This window comes from Eschrichtius robustus, chromosome 16 (genome assembly GCF_028021215.1).
Source record: "Eschrichtius robustus isolate mEscRob2 chromosome 16, mEscRob2.pri, whole genome shotgun sequence".
Classification (NCBI taxonomy): Eukaryota; Metazoa; Chordata; class Mammalia; order Artiodactyla; family Eschrichtiidae; genus Eschrichtius; species Eschrichtius robustus.
Genome location: NC_090839.1, coordinates 29768266 through 29791064, shown reverse-complemented (window position 1 = coordinate 29791064; position 22799 = coordinate 29768266). Strand labels below are relative to the sequence as shown.

The window sequence follows — 22799 nt, the reverse complement described above, 5'->3', positions numbered from 1 at the left end:
GGAGATGTTAATAGGCGTTCAATGTGGAAGCACTGATGATCCAAGAAGCTTGAGAAATAGAACTCACCACAGCACTTCTCATAACCTTTACTGTACATTGGGACATGGAGGGGAGCCTTCCTTAACAGTATTTGAACTTTGAGCCTCCCTGCCTTTTTCTGAGGAGCACCTTAAAGGATGTCTTTCCTCTGTAAAAAGGATTATCAATATCATTTATGGCTAGTTTACTTCCTGTGAGGCACTATGCTATGGAACATACATGCACTATCATTAATCCTCAGAAGAATCTACGAAGTGGGGTAATGGTATTATTGCCATCTCACAGGTGAGGAAACAGAGGCTCAGAGAGTCACAGGTCATGGTCACAGGGCTGTCAGCATAAAGCGGTAATCCCAGCCTCTGTCTGGCCCTGAGCCCACCATCCGACCCAGAGAGGAGAGACCTTGCCACAACCCACAGCTGGTTGGAGGCAGTGCTGGATCTGGATTCAGGCTTCTTGACTCCTGTTTCAATTGTTTTTTCATACTTTTCTGCTTCTAAATTTATGAACATATGTCAGGTGGTGGGTGATGTCCATCTCCCTGCATCGTCCTTCCCTCCCCGACACCCAGAGGTGTGGCCAAAAGACCAGCTAGAGATGAAGCAGAGCCTCTGGGCCTGGTTCTCCCCCATCACCCTACATGACCTCTTATCCACCCCTGTGGACGTGACACAGGACCCAGGGCCACATCCCTGAGCTGGACCCATCAGTTCCGGGCCATGCTGTCTACCACAGGCCCAGCTGTAGACTGCTCTGGATGTGTGGTTTTTACATTTTGAAATGGTTGCAGAAAAATAATATTTTGTGATACTGTAGTGCCAGTCATATGAAATCCAAACTTCAGTGTCCACAACTAAAGTCTGATTGGCTCACAGCCACACTCACCTGCTTGCATACCGCGTGTGGCTGCTCGTGTGGGAAAACGGCAGAGCTGAGCGGCAGCAACAGGGGCCCGGGGCCCGCAAAGCCTAAAGTGCTTACTTTTTGGCGCTTGACAGAAAAAGTTGGCCGATCCCTGTTCCAGACGAAAGAAATTAAAGCCCAATAGTATCATCATCCACATCTGGTGATTCCTTCTCAAGTAGGTGGTTTCATTCCACTTCTCAGGGGTTGGCGGGAATGAAATGGACTGACTAAACCTCAGGAAGGGAGAGGAGTTGCAGGCCAGGCCAAGAGGGTGGAACGGGCTCAGGAGCCCGGGGTTCATGTGATGGGGCTGCCCCTACCCTGCAGGCCCCTGAGCAAGTTCCTTCCACGGGGCCATGTTCCTGCAGATATGATGTGCTCTCATCCATGTACTTTGTAAACATGTAGTGAACGCCTACTATGGGCCATGTCGGGCACTGTTTAAGGATGTAGATTATTTATATACATTCACAGACATGCTTGTGTATGTATTATATACACGTATGTAACATAAAACTTTCTGCTAGTGGTAACTGCCCTAAGGAAAAAGAAAGCATGTTAAAGAGATAGAGATGGTGATGAGGCGTTTCTTTAAATAAGGGGGCCAGGAGAGCTCTCTCAAGTGCATGAGCAGAGATCTAAGCGAAGCAATGAAGCAATGCCTTCCAGGCAGCAGGAACAGCAAGTGCAAAGGCCCTGAGATGGAAATGTCCTGTGTGTGCTTAAAGGACAGCAGTAAGGCTGAGACGGCTAGAGGGTAGAGCCTGAGGGGCACTGGTAGCAAGAGGGTCTGGGGAGTAAGAGGAGGAAAATGGAGAAGGGCCTATAGACCAAGGAGAGGGTCTGGGTGATCCCCTAAGTGCAGTGGAGCCTCAGCGGGTTTGGGCCATGACCTGTTCTGATGATTTAAAAGGAAATCTGTGTGGAGGCTGGATTGAGGGGTGGGTCTCAATGCCACAGGCCCTCCTTTGGGTCCTCAGGGGGGATACGATGAGGCAAAGACCTCCTGGGAGGCGGGAAGATGCTGCAACTCTCCAAGTCGAAAGACTAACAAAGACTGGGATGCCGTGCCCACTGCAGTCTGTCAGGGCCCTGCAGGCTGGGGGCCGCAGCACAGCCTGGAGAGGGCTGGGGGCCAGGTCAGACAGCAGGTTGGACCAAGCGCAGGTTGGATCAAGCCTCTGGCCTTACCTCGTCCAGCACGTCCCCACCACGCTCGCTCCACAGCCTGGGAACTTCCCTCAGTCTCAGGCCGGGCACACCATGGTGCACCTGTCTTCTCCGAGTCCTTCCTCCTCTGGATCTGGAGCTCCTGGCCCGCAGGGCCTACCTGGTTCACAGGCACCGAGTAGGTGGCTGGGAGCAGCTATCTACCCAGTGACTGAGCCAGAGGCTGGAGTCGGAGGGACTTGTGGGAGCAGGGTGGGAGGGGACAGGCAGTGAGGGCCTGGATGTGTGACCTCTCCTTCCATGGGAGAAGAGCACTCCAGATCCCTCCCTCCAGGGCCTGGGTGACGCACTCTCTCCTCGGCAGAGCCTGGCCTCAAGAGACCCCGTGTCACAGTGATGCGTCCCACGTTCCTCATCACCTGCGCCCAAACCTGACACACAGTGAGCCCCTCGAAGCCCCTCCATTTCTGATCCTGGCCCTAATTAACCCCACCGTGCCCAAGACATGGGGAGAGAAGGAAATGCTCTGGAGTACCCACCACGTATGTGGCATGAAAACCTTCAGTCCTGCCAGCCATCATATGAAGGGGATATTTACTATTTTGCAGATGAGAAAATCAAGTCAGAAAGGCGATCTGCCTCAAGGTCAAGGAGCCAACAAAACAGCAGAGTTAGCGTGCGTTCTCTGAACTCTGCACCCCACGCCTGCTGGAGCAGACTGGATCTGAATCTAAGGTAGCTATTTACTATTCTCCCTTACCCGCCATTAGCAGTATAGTGGTGAAGACATCTGTAACACCCACTAGGACGACCACAAAAGACAGTAACAAGTGTGGGCAACGATGTGGAGAAAGTGACACCCTCGCACATGGCTGGTGGGAATGTAAAATGGTGCACCCTCTTTGGAAGACAGTTTGGCAAGTTCTCAGAAATTATGCTTCTTTACCATATGATGCAGTCAGTCTACTGCCAGGTATGTATGTGCTGAAGAGCATTAAAGACACAGGTCCACGTAAAAACCTGTACATGAATCTTCATATTAGCATTATTTGTAATAGCCCCAAAAAATGGAAAAAATCCAAATGTCTATCAACTGGTGAGTGGATACATAAAATGTGGTATTTCCATGCAATGGAATACTATTCAGCAATAAAAAGGAACGAAGCACTGGTATGTGCTAATGACGTGGATGAGCCTTGAAAACATTATGAAGTGAAAGAGGCCAGACACAAAAGGCCCCACACTGTGTGATTCCATTTATATGGAATGTCCAGAACAGGCAAATCCATAGACACAAAAGGCAGATTAGTGGTTGCCTACGGCTGTGGGGTGGGAGGAGCGTGCTTGGGAGGGGATGACTGCAAATAGGCATGGGTTTCTCTTTTGAGGCGATAAAAATGTTCTGGAATTAGACAGTGGTGATGGTTGCACAACTCTGAGTATGCTAAAAACCACTGACGTGTACACACTTCAAAAGGGTGAATTACCTCAGCAGTTATTTAAAAAAAAACGTACTTGTGGGTTGTTCTCCTAGCTCCAGGCTACTGCCCAGGCTAAGCACAGAAGTATCCTTTGCCAGAAGCTTCAGCCCCAGCAGCCACTGGACACCAAAGCCGGGGCCTGGAATGCAGCCCGTTCACTTTCAGATTAGGCAGGGAGCCCCGTCTTATCTTTTCCTCTAAACCTACATTCCAAAGTCCTGACTCTGTCCTCCTGCAGCTCTATTATCCCTGGGCTCACCAAGTCTCCTCTGGAAGAGCGCAGGTGGTGGGTCCCACGTCAAACACCAACCCTTTCCAGACTTTTAAGCTTTACTGAGGCAGTGCAGTGCCAGGAGTCAGGGTCTGGAGTTCAGCAGGCTCCGGGAGAATCCCAAACCTGTTTCTTTGGGAAAAGCAACTATAGAACCATTTGTTGAGAGCCTACTAAGTGCTGGGCCCAATACTAGGTTTTTATCGAGCCCTCAGCTGCTCTGAAGGTAGTTATCACCACCACCACTGTACACGAGGACACGAGGAAAGGGACGTGCGGCCAGGCTGAACCGCCTGTCCCAGCCGGCATGTGGCATGTGGCTTTTCCTGGTGCACCAAGCACTCAGCAGTCTGGATTTCTCTGGGCTTTAGTTTTCTCCTCAGCAAAGGGGCACACACCACACCTACCACGCAGGCCAGCGAAGGTAACAGAAGCGCCCGACTTTTAATAAATGCCAGTCCTCACTCCGTATGGAATGTGGTTTCTGCTGGCCAGGCGGAGGGAGATGGGCTATGTGCTCTGCCCTGCGCCCCCTCCCCCACCCCCCCAGCCAATCACTGGTCCCCGGACACGGGTGCTACCCCCTCGCCCACAGAGCTGTTTCGCCCAGCTCCTTTGAGAGCCTGTCTCCCAGCTGAGCTTTCCAAAAATGTCTCCTTCCCCTTGCTGCCATGGTTGGGAGACTCCTCTCATCTCTACATTAAAAATCCCTGAGGGCAGAACTTGCAGAAGCACAGAGCTGGGGCTGGAAGGGCCTTTGGATGTCTGGGGGGCTGGCAATGCTGGCTGGGCCCTGGGCCCCTGGGGAGAGCAGACCAGGCCTGGTGTGGCTTCCTGTCCCAGGTGTGGAGGGGGAGGACTACCCAAGGCCACCAGGCGTCTTCCCATCAAGCAGCCGAGTGTCCTCTTCTCCTGCCGCTCACCCCACCAGGACCCAGACAAGCTCCTCCAAACAGGAGGCGACAAAACCACAGAGCACTTCTTTTCAAATCACGTATGGCTTCTTTGACCCCATCAAATAACTTTATTCACACAAACGTCCCTTAATTTACAAAGCCTCAGTCATTCATACACATTAGGGGGATCCACAGTGTTCAAGGAACTTAAATATAATGTATCATACCAACCCAAGTAAACCAAGTACAAAAAATATTCATATATAAAGTTGTTCACACGTAGGTCCTAGATTACCAGCTTCTGTGCAAAAAAAAGAAAATAAAGAAAATAGATTAACTAGTCTTTGAAACTAACCTTGTGCCTGGGTTAAACCCTCCCTCACACCCAAGTCGGCCCCACACGAATGTGAATCATTGCAGCAACATTCTCGCCTGCTCTGATGGAAAGAGGCGCCTGGTACACAAAAAGATTTCTTTAAAATGTCCCTAAATGAACTCCCTTCCTCCTGTGGCCTCTCAGGGAAAAAGACGCGGGGGCCTCCTTCCCGTTACCCCCAGTCTAAGGGCTCCTGGAGCTGCTGGCAGTGGACTCATCCCTCGGCTACGGATGCTGATATCAGCCAACCTCACGGCACATCCTGGTCCCCCGCCTCCCAGGGCATCTCTCCAGACAGGAGCCCCGGCCATCTAAGCCTGGCACGGCAGGATCAGAGACGGCTCGCACTGTCCCGAAGGCTGTGCCTCAGCCCCAAGCCTGGGGCCTGGAGAGTGGAGCAGGGTAAGCTCTTCTCAGGTCGCCAGGTCCTAGGAGACTCCAGCAGCTGGGCCCCCAGACAGGCCCAGGAGAGGGAAGGAGCAAGAACCAGAGCCCCACTTAGAGGCAGAGCCACCAGTGCCCCCAAGATGGGCAGGGAGGGAGCGGCACACGAGGAGCAAAGGTGGGTGGCGCACTTGGTGGGTAGGGCTGGGAGCCCGGGCGGCGGAGCAGAGAGTTAGGGGTGGAGGCCCGACTCCTACCTCTCCAAGCTTCCTAAGGCTGAAACCCAGACATCCACCCAAGTAAGATCTGTCTTCTAAAAAGGTAAACAGCCAACAGCAGGAAAAGAAAGATTCCCACAATGCCCGCTCTTTTCCTTTTCTTAGAAAAAGACTCAAGCAAAAAAAAATTATCTTATTGCTCCAAACACTGGTTTTCTAGGAGATAACTGATACGTTAAGGAGCGAGATCCTGGAGGAAGAGAATGAGAGGCGGGGAATGAAGGCCGTGAGGAAGGTGGTGAGTGGTCTTAGCACCGCAGGGTCGGGGGCAGAGGGGGTGCAGGGCCTGTGCCCCGGCCCCCTGCCTTCATTCGCTCTGGGGTCACCACTGGCAGTGCCATAAAGGAGCCAGGCGCCGTCCAGAGGGTCAAATCTCCACCCAGCATGGGGCACGTTTCTCCTCCAGCTGTAAACACGGTATTTCTTAAGTAAACATTTAATACACTCCCTCAGAAAGGCAGCCATGGGGGCATGAACCACACGTGGGTGAGAGGAAAGAATTCCATTCTCTTGTCCCAGTACCTCTGGGATGAGAGGGTGCTAAGGCCTGCGACCTTAGTCCCGGTGCCCAGGAGGGGGTCAGATGGAGCTGGTCTCCGAGGAAGAGACTGCGTCCTCCCGGCTGGAGGTAAGAGGCGGGACCTGCTGGGGAGGAGGTGGCCGAGAGTGCACCTGTCTGCAGCACAGCCCTGTCCCCAGCAGAAGCTGCTAGTGAGCGCCCTGTGGTGGCTGGGGGTCACGTGCCTGGCTGCAGCTCTTAGGAAGGGATGGGGCGAAGACTGGGGCGTTCATCCTTCCACGAGGCTAACTGTGGGCGGGGGGGTGAGAGTTTTAAGTGGCAGATGAACACCGAGAGGGAGAAAGAAGCCTCGTACTGCCAACTGAGCCAGGCGGTTGGGCGGGGAGGGCAATGGAATAAGGCACTATGATCTGTCTTGCTGATTCCTCTCACTGAGGGGGGATGGAGCTCAGATCCGTAGGGCTGAGGCCCAGATCCTCCCTCCAAAGGCTATCCTTTTCACAGATCCCAGGAGACAAGAATAACTGACTGCTATTTTAAGGGTTGGAAACTCCTAGAACTTGGACAGGACTAACAAATTGGTGGCGCTGAGATGATGATCCCCAGAGCGGCTGCCAGGCCCGAGACCCAGGTAAAAGGCAGGAAGAGACGACAAGGCTGACTCCAGTGGGAAGAGATGAAGAGTGGCTAAGGGAGAGGACGGCTACCTGGGCCTAACCGAGGCTAGTCTGCCGACTGGGCAGAGCCAGCCTTGACTTCGGGCTGACTTCCACCCGGCTGCTGGCTGCTGGGTGTCCGAGGTGGATGAGTGGAGAACAGGGGAGGGAGACGAGAGACAGGCACTTGGGGCTAACAAGCTGGGCCTCAGGAGCTAGGGAAGGAGGTCTTGCCACCAAGCAAGGATGGGCTGGGCGTCCTGCAAGACAAGGGTACGTGGAGGCTGGCTACCCCGACCGAGGCTGCCCACCTCACCCGAAAGGTATGGCCACCTGTGACCTACAGCTCCAAGACCTTAGTCAGAGCTAAGAGACCTGGGGAGGGCGGAAGGGAAGGATAAGCAAAAGGTAAATAACCTGTTAGGCTTGAACCCTCACTAGGACTTCAGAGTGTGGGCTGCGGCCAGGGACGGGTGAGCGTGCCAAGTCCGGGGACTGTTTTTCCCACGTGCTCATGGACAGACAGACAGCTGCCCCCGAGGGAAGGCGGGGAGGTGGGGAAGAGAAGGGGTGCACACTGCAGTTAGGGGATGTGCTCTCCCAGCTGCAGCTCAGAGTAGACTCTAGGTTGTCTGAGAAGTCAGAGGGAAGAGACAAGAGACAGGTGACGACAAAGAATTTCAGCTCAGGGAGGGGAGGGAGGGGCCTGGTCACCTCCTGCTGCCCTGCTGGATCCTGCTAACCACAGCTAGCCATCTGCCCAGGAGGAGGAAGAGGACTTGAGAAAAGGCGGAAAGAATGTGAGCAAACACATTGCTGAGTTTGCAAGTCTGGGCTGATGCTGTGCTGGTCTCTCCCAAACTCCCAGGGCCGAAGGGCTGCGGCTCTGGGGGGAAGCCCTCCTTGGTCACACACCAACTTAAATGCCCTCCAACATCTCCCCTATCCATCCTATGCTGGTTTAGAGAAAACAAACAAAAACAACTAAACACAAAAGAAGAATTCCTTTTCCCTTCCTTGCTTTGCTGTAATGGGGTGAGAAGCCAGGTGAGGGGCAACGGGGACAGCTCTCCTTCTCCTGGCAAGGGGAGAGGACACCCCACTTCAGAAGCCCAGGAGTAGGGAGGTTGCGAGAGTCGTTGGAGAGCGGAAGAAAGGCTACAGACAGACACTGGAGGTGGGGTCACAGGGTCACAGCCAACAAGCCCACAGGCACCTAATGGCCACGGTCCACCCCGTCAGCCAGGTCCATCCTTTCCCACCAGACACATTTCCACTGAGGGTAGCCCCTAACAGTAAGTCCCTGCAGTGAGGGAGATGATGCTCGGCGCTGTCACCATATGTGACACCATGGGGCCGGCACACAGGGCACACCCCTCACTGTGAGGAGATGATAGCGGCAGCCGGTTCAGGACACCCTGTTCTTATGGCAATGGTCACAACTGGGTCTTGGGGACTCAGGCGGTGTCTGACGACCTGGACATCTGGGGAGACGACGATCCAGGAGGCAGGAGGTGACGGGAGCTGAGCTCACAGGAGTGACAGATGCCTGTCGAAGACCCAGCTGTGTCCCAGGCAGAGGTTTGGCACACAGTTTTTTCTGGGAATCATCCTCTGGGAGGAAGATCACTAACAGAAAGGTAGGCTTGCAGAGCTGGGGTAGGCTGGCCGTTCAAACGCCAGGCAGTACGAGATGATCACCCTCTGTCCCTTCCCCCCTCAGAACTCCTGGTTTTAAAGGGCAGTAGAGGGAATGGATTCCCTCTGTAAGTCCTGGTGTGGCCCTGGGCTTCCAACTGCTTCAAGAGGACATACCCAAAATACAGATCTTCTTTCTCGAGTTCTCCTGGCCAAGCCCTGGTCCTCCCCTTCCAGGTGGTTCTTGGCCTCTGATCATCTCCAAGGCCCAAGGGCCAGCCAGGAGCAGGCCACCAGGGAGTCCAGCAGTTCCTGCACCTGGTGGGGAGGCAGCACAGAGGCCTCCTTCTGGCTTCATGCCCCCCATTCCAGGAGAAATCCCCAAATTCTCCATGGAGGGGCAGGCCTTCTCTGTGGAAGTGAGGTGTTATAAGCAGAACTAAGAGATGGGTAAAAGAAAGAAGACAGGAAAAATAAAGGACAAAAACAAAATAGCTCCCTAACCCCTTATAAAAATTAAAAATGAAATTTATACATATGCTTTGTCCATATTGAGTTTCTTTAAAGAAATTGGTGCCTGTCCACAGCATAGCTTCCTGTTCTTCTGAAGTCTTAATCGTTGAAATTAAAAAAAAAAGGGGGCGGGGGGGGTGGAAGGAAGACAGAAAATAAAAAAATTAAGCAAAACTAAAAGGAGGGGGAAAACCCAAACAAAAGCTTCACATTGCTGGAGATCCAGCTGTTGGGAGATCGCCAACCGGCCACGCCACCGCCTGTACCCTCTGCCGTCCTCTGTGCGAGACATGATGAGACTGTGGGTCCCGAGGATCAACCTGAAAGACAGAAGGCAGGGAGAGTGGACGTGGGTCAGTGGGCATGGGGCACCTCCAAGCTCCAGATCCCCCACTAGGTGCCAGCACCCAACCCAGATGAACTCAGGAGCCGTGCCACGCTGGGAGCCGGGGGAGTTGGTTTCTAAACACTCTCTATGGAGTGAATCCATCCTCACTACAACCACCACGCCGTGGACATGTTATCCCCCTTTTCAGATGAACTGTGGTGCAGCTTAAGCACCACGACCCAAGTCACATCATTGGAGGGGTAGACTCCAGCTGGAAACCCAGGCACGCTGGCCCCAGCCACAAACCCGAGCAAAAACCCCATCCCTCTGTCCTGGCTTCCCCGCACTGTTAGGAGAAAGATGTCACAGGACCCAAGCCTTCTGTCCCCACAGCCTTGGCAGCCCGAGTTCCCTCATCCCCCGCCCCCTACCCTCTGTGACCAATCATGCTGCACTGGACATTCACACCAACCCTCTTACCCCATTTCAGAGATAAGAAAAGTGCGGCTCAGGCCTCTGAGAACCTGCACCAGGCTACCCACCCAGGTCATAGAGGGACCAGAGTCCCACAGGCAGGGGTAGTGTTGGTCTCCGAGCCGCCCGCTGGGCCCCATGCTGCAGGACACTGCCGTGCTTAGGAAGGAGGCTGCAGCCAGAACTGTGGTCCAGTCCACAGTCTCTGCCACTGGACTGTGGGCAAATTTGAGTCCTCTGGTTCTTTGGTCTTGTCACCTGTACCACATCACAGGTTATTACAAGGACCAAATGAACTAATACATGGAAAACTTACAACAGTGCCTGGCTGTATTGTTATTAGCTATTATTTGGGAATGGCCTTGGTGCCAGGCCTCAGAACGAGACCAGCGGCCAGCCTTTCAGGGACCTGTTCTAATGGAGGCCTAGAATACAAGAACCCGCAGAGATTAGCCCTGGGCCAGCCCCCACCCTGCCCAGCCCAGCTTTCCCAGTCTGAGTCTGATTAGAGCTAAGTATAGCCCTAATACTGGGCAGGCGGGCCACCCAGGGCAGCAATGCTCCGTGGCGACCCATGGTCTCATCAGAGTTTCCAAGTGCCCACTCTCACCCTGAATGACTGAATCAGACAGTCGTACTCGGTGTGTGTGAAATCCCCCCACTGGCTTCAAGGCTCAGTAAGCTCGCTGCAGCCTGACAGGTATGCCCTCCCAGCCCTGCATCCTCCCCACCATTGCCCGCCGCCTGTACAGTCATATCACACTGGCCTGTCATCCTCAGGTCCCAGGGAGATGCCTGGCTAGTCCTCACGAGAGGCAGCAGGGTACTGCAATATTGGACAGTTTTACTTCTCCCGGTCAGCCTTCGTTTCTTCCTCTGAGAAATGGGGGCTCGTTTTTGAGGTTTGAGTGGAATACCGACTGTGAAGTACCTGGCCCACGGCAGGATCCAACTCCTCGACATCCCATCCTCTCCCAGCCATTTGTCCCCAACCAGAAATTATGAATGTGTCAGGCTTAAGAGGCCACGGTCCTCAGCCAGTGAACCATCCAAACTGCTTCCAGCTGGGCGAAGGTTCCACGGCAAGGACACACACTCCACTGGAGGAGTATGACAAAGCCTTCTAGAAAGCAATTTGGCAACGTTTTCAGAGCTTCAAATGTATTTAGACCCTATAATTACACTTCTGGAAATCTAGTCTGATTATCCTAAATATGAAAAGGACTTTATGAATAAAGATGTCCACTGAAGTAGTATTTAATTTGAGGTAATAATCGCAAATCCAAAAATGAGAGATTGAAGCAAATGACCCATCTACTCAATGATACATTACAGAGGAAATGAGAAAGCTGTGTGGCATTTTGAACAACAGTATGGCAGAAGCATTTCCATGGGTTAAGTGGAAAAAAGCAGGCTATGAAGTTCTGTGACATATGACCATAACTATGTAAAAAATAAAGACCTCCAAGTATAGGAAATCTGGCAAGAAAATACATCAAAATGTTGTACTTGTCATGGGTGGATTTTCCTCTTCCTCCACTCTCCCTCTGTATTTTTAATACTGAGTACACATCACACTGTCACACTTCACTTTTTAATGGGAAAAAAAGTGTACTTTAATGAATAAAGAAAGCTGGCAGCCCCATGAGAAAGGTCCCTGGAGTAGCGAGGGGTCCCAGAGACCAGACCCAGTCTCTTCTTTGGGCTCTTCCATACACAGTGGACGGTGGAGAATCTTCCACACCTGTCAGACGAGAGGCTAGACTGTGTGATTCCTTCCTTCACTGCACAGGTGAGGGGTGACTCAGGGTCCATGTGTGGAATCAAGTGGGGATGGAGGATAAAGGCACTGGAAAAGTATTTGATCTGGAAAGGAGAGACTGCCCCTCAGGCCCAGCCTTTTATTCTACTGCTTCTGTTTCCCTGCCTGTTAATTCCCCTCAACAAACATCCACTGGTGGGTCCTATATGCCAGTTTTGACTTGGAAAAATACAATCATCATGAGCACATCCTGGGATGGTCCAGCAGCCACCTCAAACCTAGCTTTATTCAGCAGAGCAACCAGAAGATTGGGGGAGAGAGGGCTTGGGGGAACCTCACCATCTAAGACGCTAAGTCCTTGTGAGATACAAGAAAGGCCCGGGAAGTTGTATGGTCATGTGTGATTTGCTAAGATAATCTTTGGAACCAGTTATGACCTGTTTAACACTGCTTTCCTACCTCCCCTGGTTGGACCCAAGCTGAGGACAACCTCAAACGGATGACCATCACAGCAGGAAGGTGACGCATGGCAGCGGAAAAGCAGTGTCGGCAGGGAGGCAGAAGTCTCCTTTACATAATAAACTAGCAGAACACACTGTGCCTGCAGAAGGTCACACCAAGCACCCAGCACTGCGAGAGTGCCTGAGACACCAGCGTCATGACCGCTCTAACCCCGGCTCCCCTGCCAGGAAGCGGCTGACATTTCCCACAGGCTCCTCCACACTCCCTCCCTCCAGCTTTGGCACTGGCTCTGGCCCTCCTGGTAGGACGCCTCAGGATAGTCCATAGGTTTGCCTCCTTCTGCCCACTGAGCAGGGACAAGAGAAATAGGGCCCTTTCTTCCACAGAGAGAACCCTGGCTTTGCATTCCTTTCCCGTCTTCCATTAGAGAAGGTGCACCTTCCCCCAGGGAGCCAACAGCTGCGACCTCCCTGGAAAGGGGGGTGAGGGGTGGGCGGGCAGGGTGGGGCTTTCTACAGCCCCCGGTAGGAAGGGCTCAGACCACGTGGTTCTGGGGTAAAGCAGCAGCAGGCCCTCTCAGGCACCTGCTGGGACAATGAATGGTTTGGGTCCCAGCCCAGTGGGCCCTTGCCCTTCATCCTAGTAGTTGCCACACCTCCACTCCGACTGCCTGGGCTGTGGCTCGACTGCCTGATTGCCAGCTTCAGCCAGGACTTGCCATGTCCCTTTCAGTTGGAACGCTGACTTCTGACCACAGAGCCCTCCTAGAGGGCAAAGCCACTCCTCTGAGCACAATAAAGAACAGTGATGTGGTTAACCTGCAGGTGACGTCTGTAGTGCACTCCCATCTCTCACCTGCCTGACGAGCTCATCCAGTGAGGAGTTAACAAGGGAACAGGCCCAGAGATGGAGCCACTTGCCCCACATCAGAGCAGCAGGACCGGCACTCAGCCCCATCTTCTCCAGCCTCACCGCCCACAGCCTTTCTACTACGAGCCTCCATTTAGTGCTTCCAGAGACGGCTCTGCCAGTGGCTCTAACGGCCTGCATTTGAGATGGTCTCCTGGGGGAAAGGTGTCCAGGAAGGTGCTGGCAAATGCTTCCCTTTCTTATTTCAGCTCTTGGACTAAGTTCCCTCAGTACATCCGAGCTCCTTATTTCTCTATGATGATCGTAACAGCAATCACTTACTCAGCATTGAATATGTGCAGGCATGTTCTACAATGGATAAAGGTAGGACGCTTTTATATGTAACAACTTGGTAAGGCTGTGTAGGAGGGCTGACAGCCTTACCAAGTTGTTACATATAAAAGTGTCCTACCTTTATCCATTGCCTCCCAGTGAGCCATGCCCTGCTGTATCCCGGGCCTGCCGCTTGCAGCCATGAGAGCGTGTGTCCTCGTTGTGCTGCGTGGGCTGCGGGTTGGGCTCAGCTGACACACATAGAGCCCACCTCCTCTTGGTGACATTCGTGCACTTTAAGGGCGACTCAGGCTCTGCTTGAAAGCCTGTAGAAGAGGGACCTCACCATCCTGCTGTTCTGTTTGGAAGGGCCCTGGTGCAGGAGCTGGAGTCCCGCCCTCCCACCCTAACCTCCCCGTCACAGCGCCCAGGCCTCTTTTGCCTGGGAAGCCCGCATAGCACTCCTGTGCTGCCTTCTGGTTAGGGTGTTTCCTCAATCGAGAAGGAGCCTACAAAGCTCGTCTTGATTCTCAGTACTCCTTGGGTCCTGAGAAGCTGGATGTTGAGGATATTCCCCCAGAAAAATTCACGTGACTTACACACACTGAGATGCTTCCTGTGCCTTCAAGGCGATTGCTGTGTGTGCATCCTTGGAGTTAGAAGGACCCTGGGTTAAGGACCTCTCGTCCCAAGCCCCTCAGCACATGAAGAAACCAGGTCCCCAGAGAAGAGTGGGGAGAGCTCGATGAGACTGGAAGCTGGCTTTCCCACCTGTACTCTCACCACTGGGCGGGTCAGTGTCTCTTTTTTAAAATATATATATATATATTTTTATTTATTTTTGGCTGCATTGGGTCTTCGTTGCTGTGCGCAGGCTTTCTCTAGTTGTGGCGAGCGGGGGCTACTCTTCATTGTGGTGCGCGGGCTTCTCATTGCAGTGACTTCTCTTGTAGAGGAGCACAGGCTCTAGGCGCATGGGCTTCAGTAGTTGCGGCATGCGGGCTCAGTAGTTGTGGGCTGTGTCATGGACCCAAGTGTTTTACATCTATTGCCTCATCTCACTCAACCACCCTACTAGGTAGGAGCTGCTGTTGCCCCAGTTCTAGAGATGAGGAAATTAAAGTTCAGAGACAAGATCTGCATGGCTAGTAAGTGGTAGAGAAAAGGGTTGAACCTAGGTCTGACTCACTCCAAAGCTCCTGCTTTTAACATGTAACTTTGTAATGTAAAATCCCTTCCTAGAGAGACAAAAAGAGCTTAAGAGGAGTTTAAAACCCATTTAATCCCTTCACCTATAAATAGATTCCCTCAGAAAAGGCTTCCGGAAGGCTTGGCTGAGGTACCTCTGCATGGGTCTGGGGTCCAGAGCACAAAGGGGGATGCGGTGCCAACCAGGCGGTGAGCAGCCTTCTGGCAAGTTCCTCTGCCAGCCAAGCAGTTGTCCCTTCTGTCCAAGGAGACTGAGGAACCAAACTGCTCCCATTAAGGCCATCAGCATGTTGGAGAACAGAAGCTGGGGAAAGCTGAGGTGGGAGCAGGCAGCCATGGGGCTGGGGACCCAATGGGCTCCCACGGCCAACTCCCTCCCCTAGTCTTCAGCTCGCAGACTGGGAATGGCTGGGTGAACAAAAGATTACCCTTTATTCTAAAAGTATGGCCTTCCTACCTTGGTCAAAATGTCATTTCTTTGATGAAATGACGATGAAAGTATATGGGAGTGGTTTAAAAAACTGGTCTTCCATCTCCTACCCCCACCCCCTGGCTTTTAAATTGTACTGTCCTTCAAAATGTGTAAGTTTGGCAACCACAGGATTTAAAAATCTCTGGGAGCCACAGCTAAGCTTTGTTTATTTTATTTTTTTTTAACTTGTTTATTTTTGGCTGCATTGGGTCCTCGTCGCTGTGCACAGGCTTTCTCTAATTGCGGCGAGCAGGGGCTACTCTTCGTTGCGGTGAGTGGGCTTCTCATTGAGGTGGCTTCTTTTGTTGTGGAGCATGGGCTCTAGACACGTGGGCTTCAGTAGTTGTGGCACACGGGCTCAGTAGTTGTGGCTCACGGGCTCTAGAGCGCAGGCTCACTAGTTGTGGCACATGGGCTTAGTTGCTCCGCAGCATGTGAGATCTTCCCGGACCAGGGCTCGAACCTGTGTCCCCTGCATTGGCAGGCGGATTCTTAACCACTGCGCCACCAGGGAAGTCCCACAGCTAAGCTTTAGCTCCGCACTTTAACTCCAGTGCTCTATCAGGGAAGCAGCGCAGGCTGTGGTGAACAGTCCTGGGTTCAAATTTGAGCTCTGCCACTCACTAGCAGTTTACATTATCTGAGCCTCCTTTTCCTTACTAGCAAATGGGGATGCTGCTATTTCCACTCTGGGGTCAGCTGTAAGGAGTGAGGATCCCCAGCAGTGGGGCAGTCAGGGAGCTCTACCTTGTTATTAGTTATGTTGATGGTCTTTTTTGGTTTCTAGGGGGTCACACACTCAACTATGTATAAGTTATCCAGAGTCAAAGTTTAATTCAGGAACTTTCTCTCCTGTGTTTTCAAAATGGGAGATTTAAGAATGAGGGCAGTGAAGGTGATGGTGGAGGGGGAAGGGAAGGGTAGCTCTCCACTGCCACACCTTTACCATAATGCCCCAAGGACAGCCAGATGGTAGCAAAAGTATCCTCAGCACCTTTCGACCTGCTCAGGCCTAAAGGTGGATTTTTTCTTTTTTTTTTTTTTTTTTTTGATGTGGACCAGTTTTAAAATCCTTATTGAATTTGTTACAATATTGCTTCTGTTTTATGTTTTGGTATTTTGGCCGTGAGGCATGTGGGACATTGGAAGGCGAAGTCTTAACCACTGGACCGCCAGGGAAGTCCCCTAAAGGTGGATTTTTGAAGTCCAGGGACCTAGAAATCAGAAATACCACCTGGCTGTTTGGGAGGACCAATTTTCTGTGGCTTCGCACAAAAGTGTCACAGCTACTCGTTCGAAGGGTGGGCCAGTTCCCCAGGTGACCACTGGTGCTCCTCAGGAGGGCTCCTGCAGCAGCCTGCAGGCTTCAGGGTGGCACTCGAGTTTGTGCTCTGTGCTAGGGTAAGCAGGGACGCTAAGCAAGAGTCCTCACAATACTCTCTTTACTTTATACAGACACATCTATCCACGAAAAAGGCTCTCCCCACGGATGAGGAATTTTAGTCTCAGAAGTTACTTAGCAAGTTGCAAAAGGTTAAATAGGTAGTAAACGGTTAACTGGGATTCAAATCTAAAGTCTAGTTTTCTCTATTCCTCTCTGCCTCTCACCTATTTAACAGGAAAGAAAGTCATCTGACTGGCATACTCAAGTCGTGGTTTACTGGGGGTGAAGTCAAGAACTCACCCTTACCTAAGCTCCCCAAACATCCAGCCTGGTCTTATCACTGTAGTTAATGACGCCTGTGATAAACTAGACACTATGCAAGGCCTGATATGCAAAGCCTCCTTTTTCCAGGCAAAGGACCATGTAGGAATTATCCCCATTTTACAGATGAGCAAACTGAGGCTCAGGTTATTTATTTTCAGCATATCATGCTGGAGAAGCCCAGAGGCAAGGTAATCTCAGGGTCACAGAGGGCAGGCCTCTCCTTCCAAGCAAGATTAGCTTCAAAATGAGTCATTTTTCATTTGTTTCATACACCAGACAGCTGGCTTTTCATACTCAGATATCAACATACCACCCTGGGGGGATCAGCGGCTCCGGCACTACTGTCTGTTCTAATCTGTCAGAGGGACTGAGGCCAGGGAGCCAAGCTTGGTGCATCATTCCTCTAAGGCTCAGCGAAGCAACAGTGGTGCTCACAGTAGGGCAAAACCAGGGACGACTGTGCTGTGGGCGGCTCATGGCACAGCATACGAGGTCCTGTCGTCAGGGTAAAAGAAAATGAAGTAGACATTATAAATGGGATAATGGTGTCTTCAGTCTCCAGGTCTACCGAAGGGGAATGGCGTTAGGGAAAGGGATGTGAGGTCAGAGAGCACCGAAGCTTACCCAGCAGGAGCTTCACAGCAGATACGGACAACAACCTGGAAGGCCGTCGTGCTGTGTTTGCGGTCTCTGAGTCCTGACCAGGGGACCAAAACAAGGCAGAAGTCCAGGAGCAGGTCCCCAGTGTGGCGGGAGTACCATTCAAAGAGCACAGGTAGTCTGGTGCTCTGTCAAGGGCTTGGGCTTTGGAGTAGGAAGATCTAAGGTTTAAACCCCAGCTCAGCCAGTTACTAGCTCTCATCTTTATCAAGTCTGTTTTCTTGACCTACAATGTGGAAATGTCTACCTTGCAGGGTGTGAAGCCCAGTGACGGTCTTTGTGACGGTCTCAGTGAGATACGCAGGAGGTACTTAATCAAGCTACGATGGCAGCCTTAAATCACATCCCCAAAACCAAAAACCTCACAAAAGTCATTTGCTCAGGCAAAAATTCCAGACAAGATAAACTGGCCTCATGTTAGTCTTCTCTGGAGGAGACAGTGTCCTTTCTGCTTCGGGCCTCAGGAACTACGAGTCTGGCTGCACCCCCCTTCCCCTTGTTGTCAGCTCAGATGGTGCACGCCTCCTCCAGGAAGCACTCCCCGGGGCCCAGCCGCGGTAGGGACTCTTCTCTGTTCTCTGGTGAGTAGGCACAGGAAGACCGCAGACCCCCACTAACCATGCTGCGCGTCCTCTCACCACCCCCTGACTACAAGCTTCCTGGGGGACAGGGACAAGCCTCTGCTCCTCTGAAGACTCTCAGGTTGCCAAGCACAGAAGGAGCTCGAATACTGGGTGACTGATAGGAATTGGGAGTTAGCATATGGCAATAAAAAGTTAATTCACAAACTTCACGGAATCATTCGTTCAGCACGACAGGAGTTTAACATAAAAATATGGCTATAAAACCCCTGCCTTTGGTTGAGTTCCTACCAAACATCCCAACAAGCCAGGTGCACAGAGGGATGCTCACCCCACCCCAGGAGGTCGGCCGCCTCTCCAGCCCCCAGTGGCTGCGAAGGGAGCGGCTGGGGTTTCACTGGCGCTATTTTTCTCCCGCGCTCCACTGTGTCCCCACCCCACCCTCAGAGCCCAGCGGACGAAATGGGCACACGGGGAGGAAGGGTTTTCCTGACACAACACAGCCTATCAGTGACAGAACCAGGAGGCTCCTCCACTACTTCCCCCGCACCCACTTCCCCACAGGAGGCCGGCCCTCACAGGGGAAGGACACAGCCCACTGTCTGCAAACACAGACTGTTTCATCTGGAGAGGGAGCTTGAAACCCAGCTGCAGCTAGCTGGAGCCGGCCTGGCTTCAGAGAATGTCCCCAGTCTAAGTCAGTCACAGTAGGAGGTTAATGAGGACTGGAAGACTTGGGTTTGGCCTCAACTCTTTGGACTTCCCAGATCTTAAAGAACCACTGTGGCCTCCTTCCACGCCCAGCCATCTGCAAAATGGCAGAAATGTCCAACAACTCTCCTTAGCTGACAAGTGGCTCAAGAGGTGGTGGCGTTCATACCTGGCGGCCTCCCATTCTCCACAATGGAAGGACATGGACTATGGAAACAGGCGGTAGGACAGGGCAGCCCCATGAGGAACTAAGCACCTGCCCTTGCGCAGCCAGAGGACTTGTCCTTTGCCTAAGAAGCCACCCCTCCCATCTTTCACATCCTCCTCACCTACCTATGCTCGTCCAGAGCAAGTGCCCAGTGAGTTCTCTGAAAGGCACACTGTCACCCAGGCTGTGACAGTACAAACACAACTGGAGGAGTGTACCCCCACATGGCAGCCTATTAAGAGACACTGGGACTTCCCTGGTGGCGCAGTGGTTAAGAATCTGCCTGCCAATGCAGGGGACACGGGTTCGAGCCCTGGTCCGGGAAGATCCCACGTGCCGTGGAGCAACTAAGCCCGTGCGCCACAACTACTGAGCCCGCGCTCTAGACCCTGTGAGTCACAACTACTGAGCCCATGAGCCACAACTACTGAAGCCCGTGCACCTAGAGGCCGTGCTCCGCAGCAAGAGAAGCCACTGCAATGAGAAGCCCGCCCACTGCAACAAAGAGTAGCCCCCGCTCGCCACAACTAGAGAAAGCCTGCGCACAGCAACGAAGACCCAATGCAGCCAAAAATAAATAAATAAATAAATAAATATATATATATATATATATATATTTTTTTTTTTTTTTAAAAGAGACACTGACCCACCCAGTAGTGAGAGTACAGGTGGGAAAGCCAGCTTCCAGTCTCATCGAGCTCTCCTCACTCTTCTCTGGGGACCTGGTTTCTTCATGTGCTGAGGGGCTTGGGACGAGAGGTCCTTAACCCAGGGTCCTTCTAACTCCAAGGATGCACACACAGCAATCGCCTTGAAGGCACAGGAAGCATCTCAGTGTGTGTAAGTCACGTGAATTTTTCTGGGGGAATATCCTCAACATCCAGCTTCTCAGGACCCAAGGAGTACTGAGAATCAAGACGAGCTTTGTAGGCTCCTTCTCGATTGAGGAAACACCCTAACCAGAAGGCAGCACAGGAGTGCTATGCGGGCTTCCCAGGCAAAAGAGGCCTGGGCGCTGTGACGGGGAGGTTAGGGTGGGAGGGCGGGACTCCAGCTCCTGCACCAGGGCCCTTCCAAACAGAACAGCAGGATGGTGAGGTCCCTCTTCTACAGGCTTTCAAGCAGAGCCTGAGTCGCCCTTAAAGTGCACGAATGTCACCAAGAGGAGGTGGGCTCTATGCGTGTCAGCTGAGCCCAACCCGCAGCCCACGCAGCACAACGAGGACACACGCTCTCATGGCTGCAAGCGGCAGGCCCGGGATACAGCAGGGCATGGCTCACTGGGAGACAGGGAGTGAGCAGAGGTTAAAGACAGGATGGCGTGTGGATGCAAACACATGGCAGCTTTATCTCTAGAATGTCCCAAGTTCAGTAAGGGCAGCAACTGGTTCTATGCAAACTGCAGCAAGCAGTCACTGCGAAGCTCCTAGATAAGGAGACTCGGTCATATTTTAGCAGTGGCCGTGGTGTCACCATTGCTGACTTGCTTGATATTGTTTTAAACCTTCCGATTCCCTGAAGCGTGCTGCCCACAATGCTAGTATTTAAAAGTTTGCCAAATGCACAGAAAAAAGAATCATTGGGCAAGACCTAAGATTCTGAGGTTTGGAGGTCTCTGGGGATCTGCACGCTGAGTCACCATCTATGTCTGAGGGCGCAGATCCAATTAAACCCGGTCTTTTTGGCCTTGGGAAGTCACCAGCCTGTCAGGGCCTGGGGGTTGGTGTTTCCCTTAACCAAGTCAGTTGGTAAACAGGTATGGGTGGAACTCACTCAAGACAAACTAAGGGGGATCTTTTTGTCTCCAGAAACAGCCCTGGTAATTGGCAGTCAGCTGCGGGGATACCCTAATTCCCCTCCTCAACTTATTAAGTGTGGGGATGAAATGAAAGCTGCCAACAGCTTCAACTGGCCCCCAAAGAGATTGGGGTTCAGCTGCGGCTGCTGTGATTAGCAGAGAAAGGACTCAGGGCGAGGCTGGGCTCCTGGGAGAGATCTCCTCCCCTCTTGGGCCCTTAGCCAGGAGGAAGGTGTCTAAGGAGTTATCAGAGCTAAAGGGGAGAGGTGGCTCCTCTATATGGGGATGGGACAATTTGTGGTTGTGAACGGCGTGGCTCAAACAAGGTCATGCCCGGAGTGGTCGGGGCCGGAGGAGACCATATGTACTCCGGTTACAGCAAGCAGTCCAAAGCCCAGCGTGCTGAGGGGAACTCACTGGGGGCACTTGCTAAGGGGTTTGGCGCTCTCTCAGGGAAAAGAAGGGCACTGCAAATTGTTAGTGAGAAGTGAAGCAGAGATGACTGATTAGCCTATGAGACCAACAAACAGGACAAGGGAGCTCCACAGAGGCAGCCACCATTTCACTGAACTCCCGCCGTGTGTTAGGAGCTGCACCGGGTACTTTGTTTCTCGTGCCTTTTGTCCTCACGACAGCACACAGTGAGCATCACGGTTAAAGGAGCGTCATTTATTTAATGGATTAGGAAATGGGGGCCCAGAAACGTTAGGTGACTTGCCCAAGGCACCCTGCTGATAAGAGGCAGAGAGGTGATTCAAACCTAGGTTAATCAGCGTATCAGATTCAAAAGCAAAAATGGAAGCACAGGGCCTATAATCGCCCTGGTCAGTGGTGGCCCTTTCTCCCCTCCTGTGCTCGGGCGGGTGCCAGCGCAGTCTTGCACCTTCTGAAGACCGGCACTGTCAGGTGCAGCATCTTATCTCCCTCCCCGAGGGGGCTAACAGCTCTCCCCTCACTGTGACCGACTCACCTGCCAAAAATCCAGCCTTGTACGTCACCGCCACCTTTTTTGTAGGATGAAGTTCACCTTTCTTAGGCTGACATTCAAGGTTCTTGGCAACTTGGCGCTACTTCACTCTCCAACTTGAGCCTCTGCGTAAACCAAACCAAATTCTTTCCACAAATTCTCAGTGTTCTGCTTTTGCTCATACTGTGTCTCCTGCTTAGAAGACCCCTGTCTGCTCTCCTTTCTTCAAGGGCCATCTTAAGTCACACGTCCTACAGGTTGCCGTTACTGACTTCTTCAACAAAAAGCCAGTACTCGGTCCTCTGAGCTCCTGGGAGCACTGAGACAGTACCGTGCTGCAACATCTTCGGAAGCTCGATGGAAAAGAGCATGGACACCCGAGCTTTAGCCTGGAGCTGGCACGTGCTAGCCACGTGGCCACTGGGGCAAATCACTCTCTGGAGTGGGAGCAGGGCGGACACCATACCTAGGATGCACGTGAGGATTTAACGAGACAGTAAATGGGGAGAGTATGAATCTGGCAAACAGCCTGTGCTCAGTAAGTTTAGGTAAGAGAAGGTGCTCCCTGGCACCTCCCCACCATGCCTGACAGATGATAAAGGCTCCAGGCTGTAGCAGGCTTGATCCTATACAGAAACAAGTGCATACAAGACCCCTAGCAAGCTGCAAAAGCTCTCCTTAAGCATTTGCTAAACAAGTGCAAAAAACGACTCTCCTGGGTTCCTGAAAGGAGATCTGGTGGAAGGCAGGTGGGGCCTTCCTCCACCCCAAGGCCTATATAGAATTCAAACCAAGGCACGACAGGACAGCTGAAGGACTGACTTTAAGGGAAGGGCCACCCCTCTGCTCCTGGTACTTGCACTTAGAAACCTGAAGGCAACAGACCAGAGACCTTCTCCTTCTACCTCCTTCCCCCGTACTCCTTTCCTTAACCCCAAATGGAAAGTATTTCCCAATTTACAAATTAAAGTGGCTCTCAAAATCAATTTTATAGCCAGCAATCATGGTTCTGATGTTATGTAACTATTAAAAAGAAAAAAAGTGAGATGCCAGCGCTAGAAAGCTGCTCTTTGGCAGAACCACCAGCCTGCCCATGTGACAGCACAGGTTTTCAGCTCTAAAAAGCAAAAGTAAATACAAAAACAAAA

At 52.3% G+C, this 22799-nt stretch overlaps 1 protein-coding gene across 3 annotated transcripts in view; it reads right to left on the bottom strand.

The window, feature by feature from the left end:
* Positions 1-4872: 4872 nt before the first annotated feature.
* Positions 4873-22799, bottom strand: part of STK35 (serine/threonine kinase 35) — a 45254-nt gene continuing 27327 nt past the window's right edge. The window contains exons 4-5 of one of the 3 annotated variants that reach the window (XR_011070359.1): positions 8794-9449; positions 4873-5065 (exon numbers count right to left, since the gene is read on the bottom strand). The gene's annotated coding sequence lies outside the window, so the exon portion shown is untranslated. Of the gene's footprint in view, positions 9450-21721; positions 21777-22799 lie in introns of those variants that run through there. The other 2 variants (XM_068524388.1, XM_068524389.1) reach the window with 2 other exon arrangements.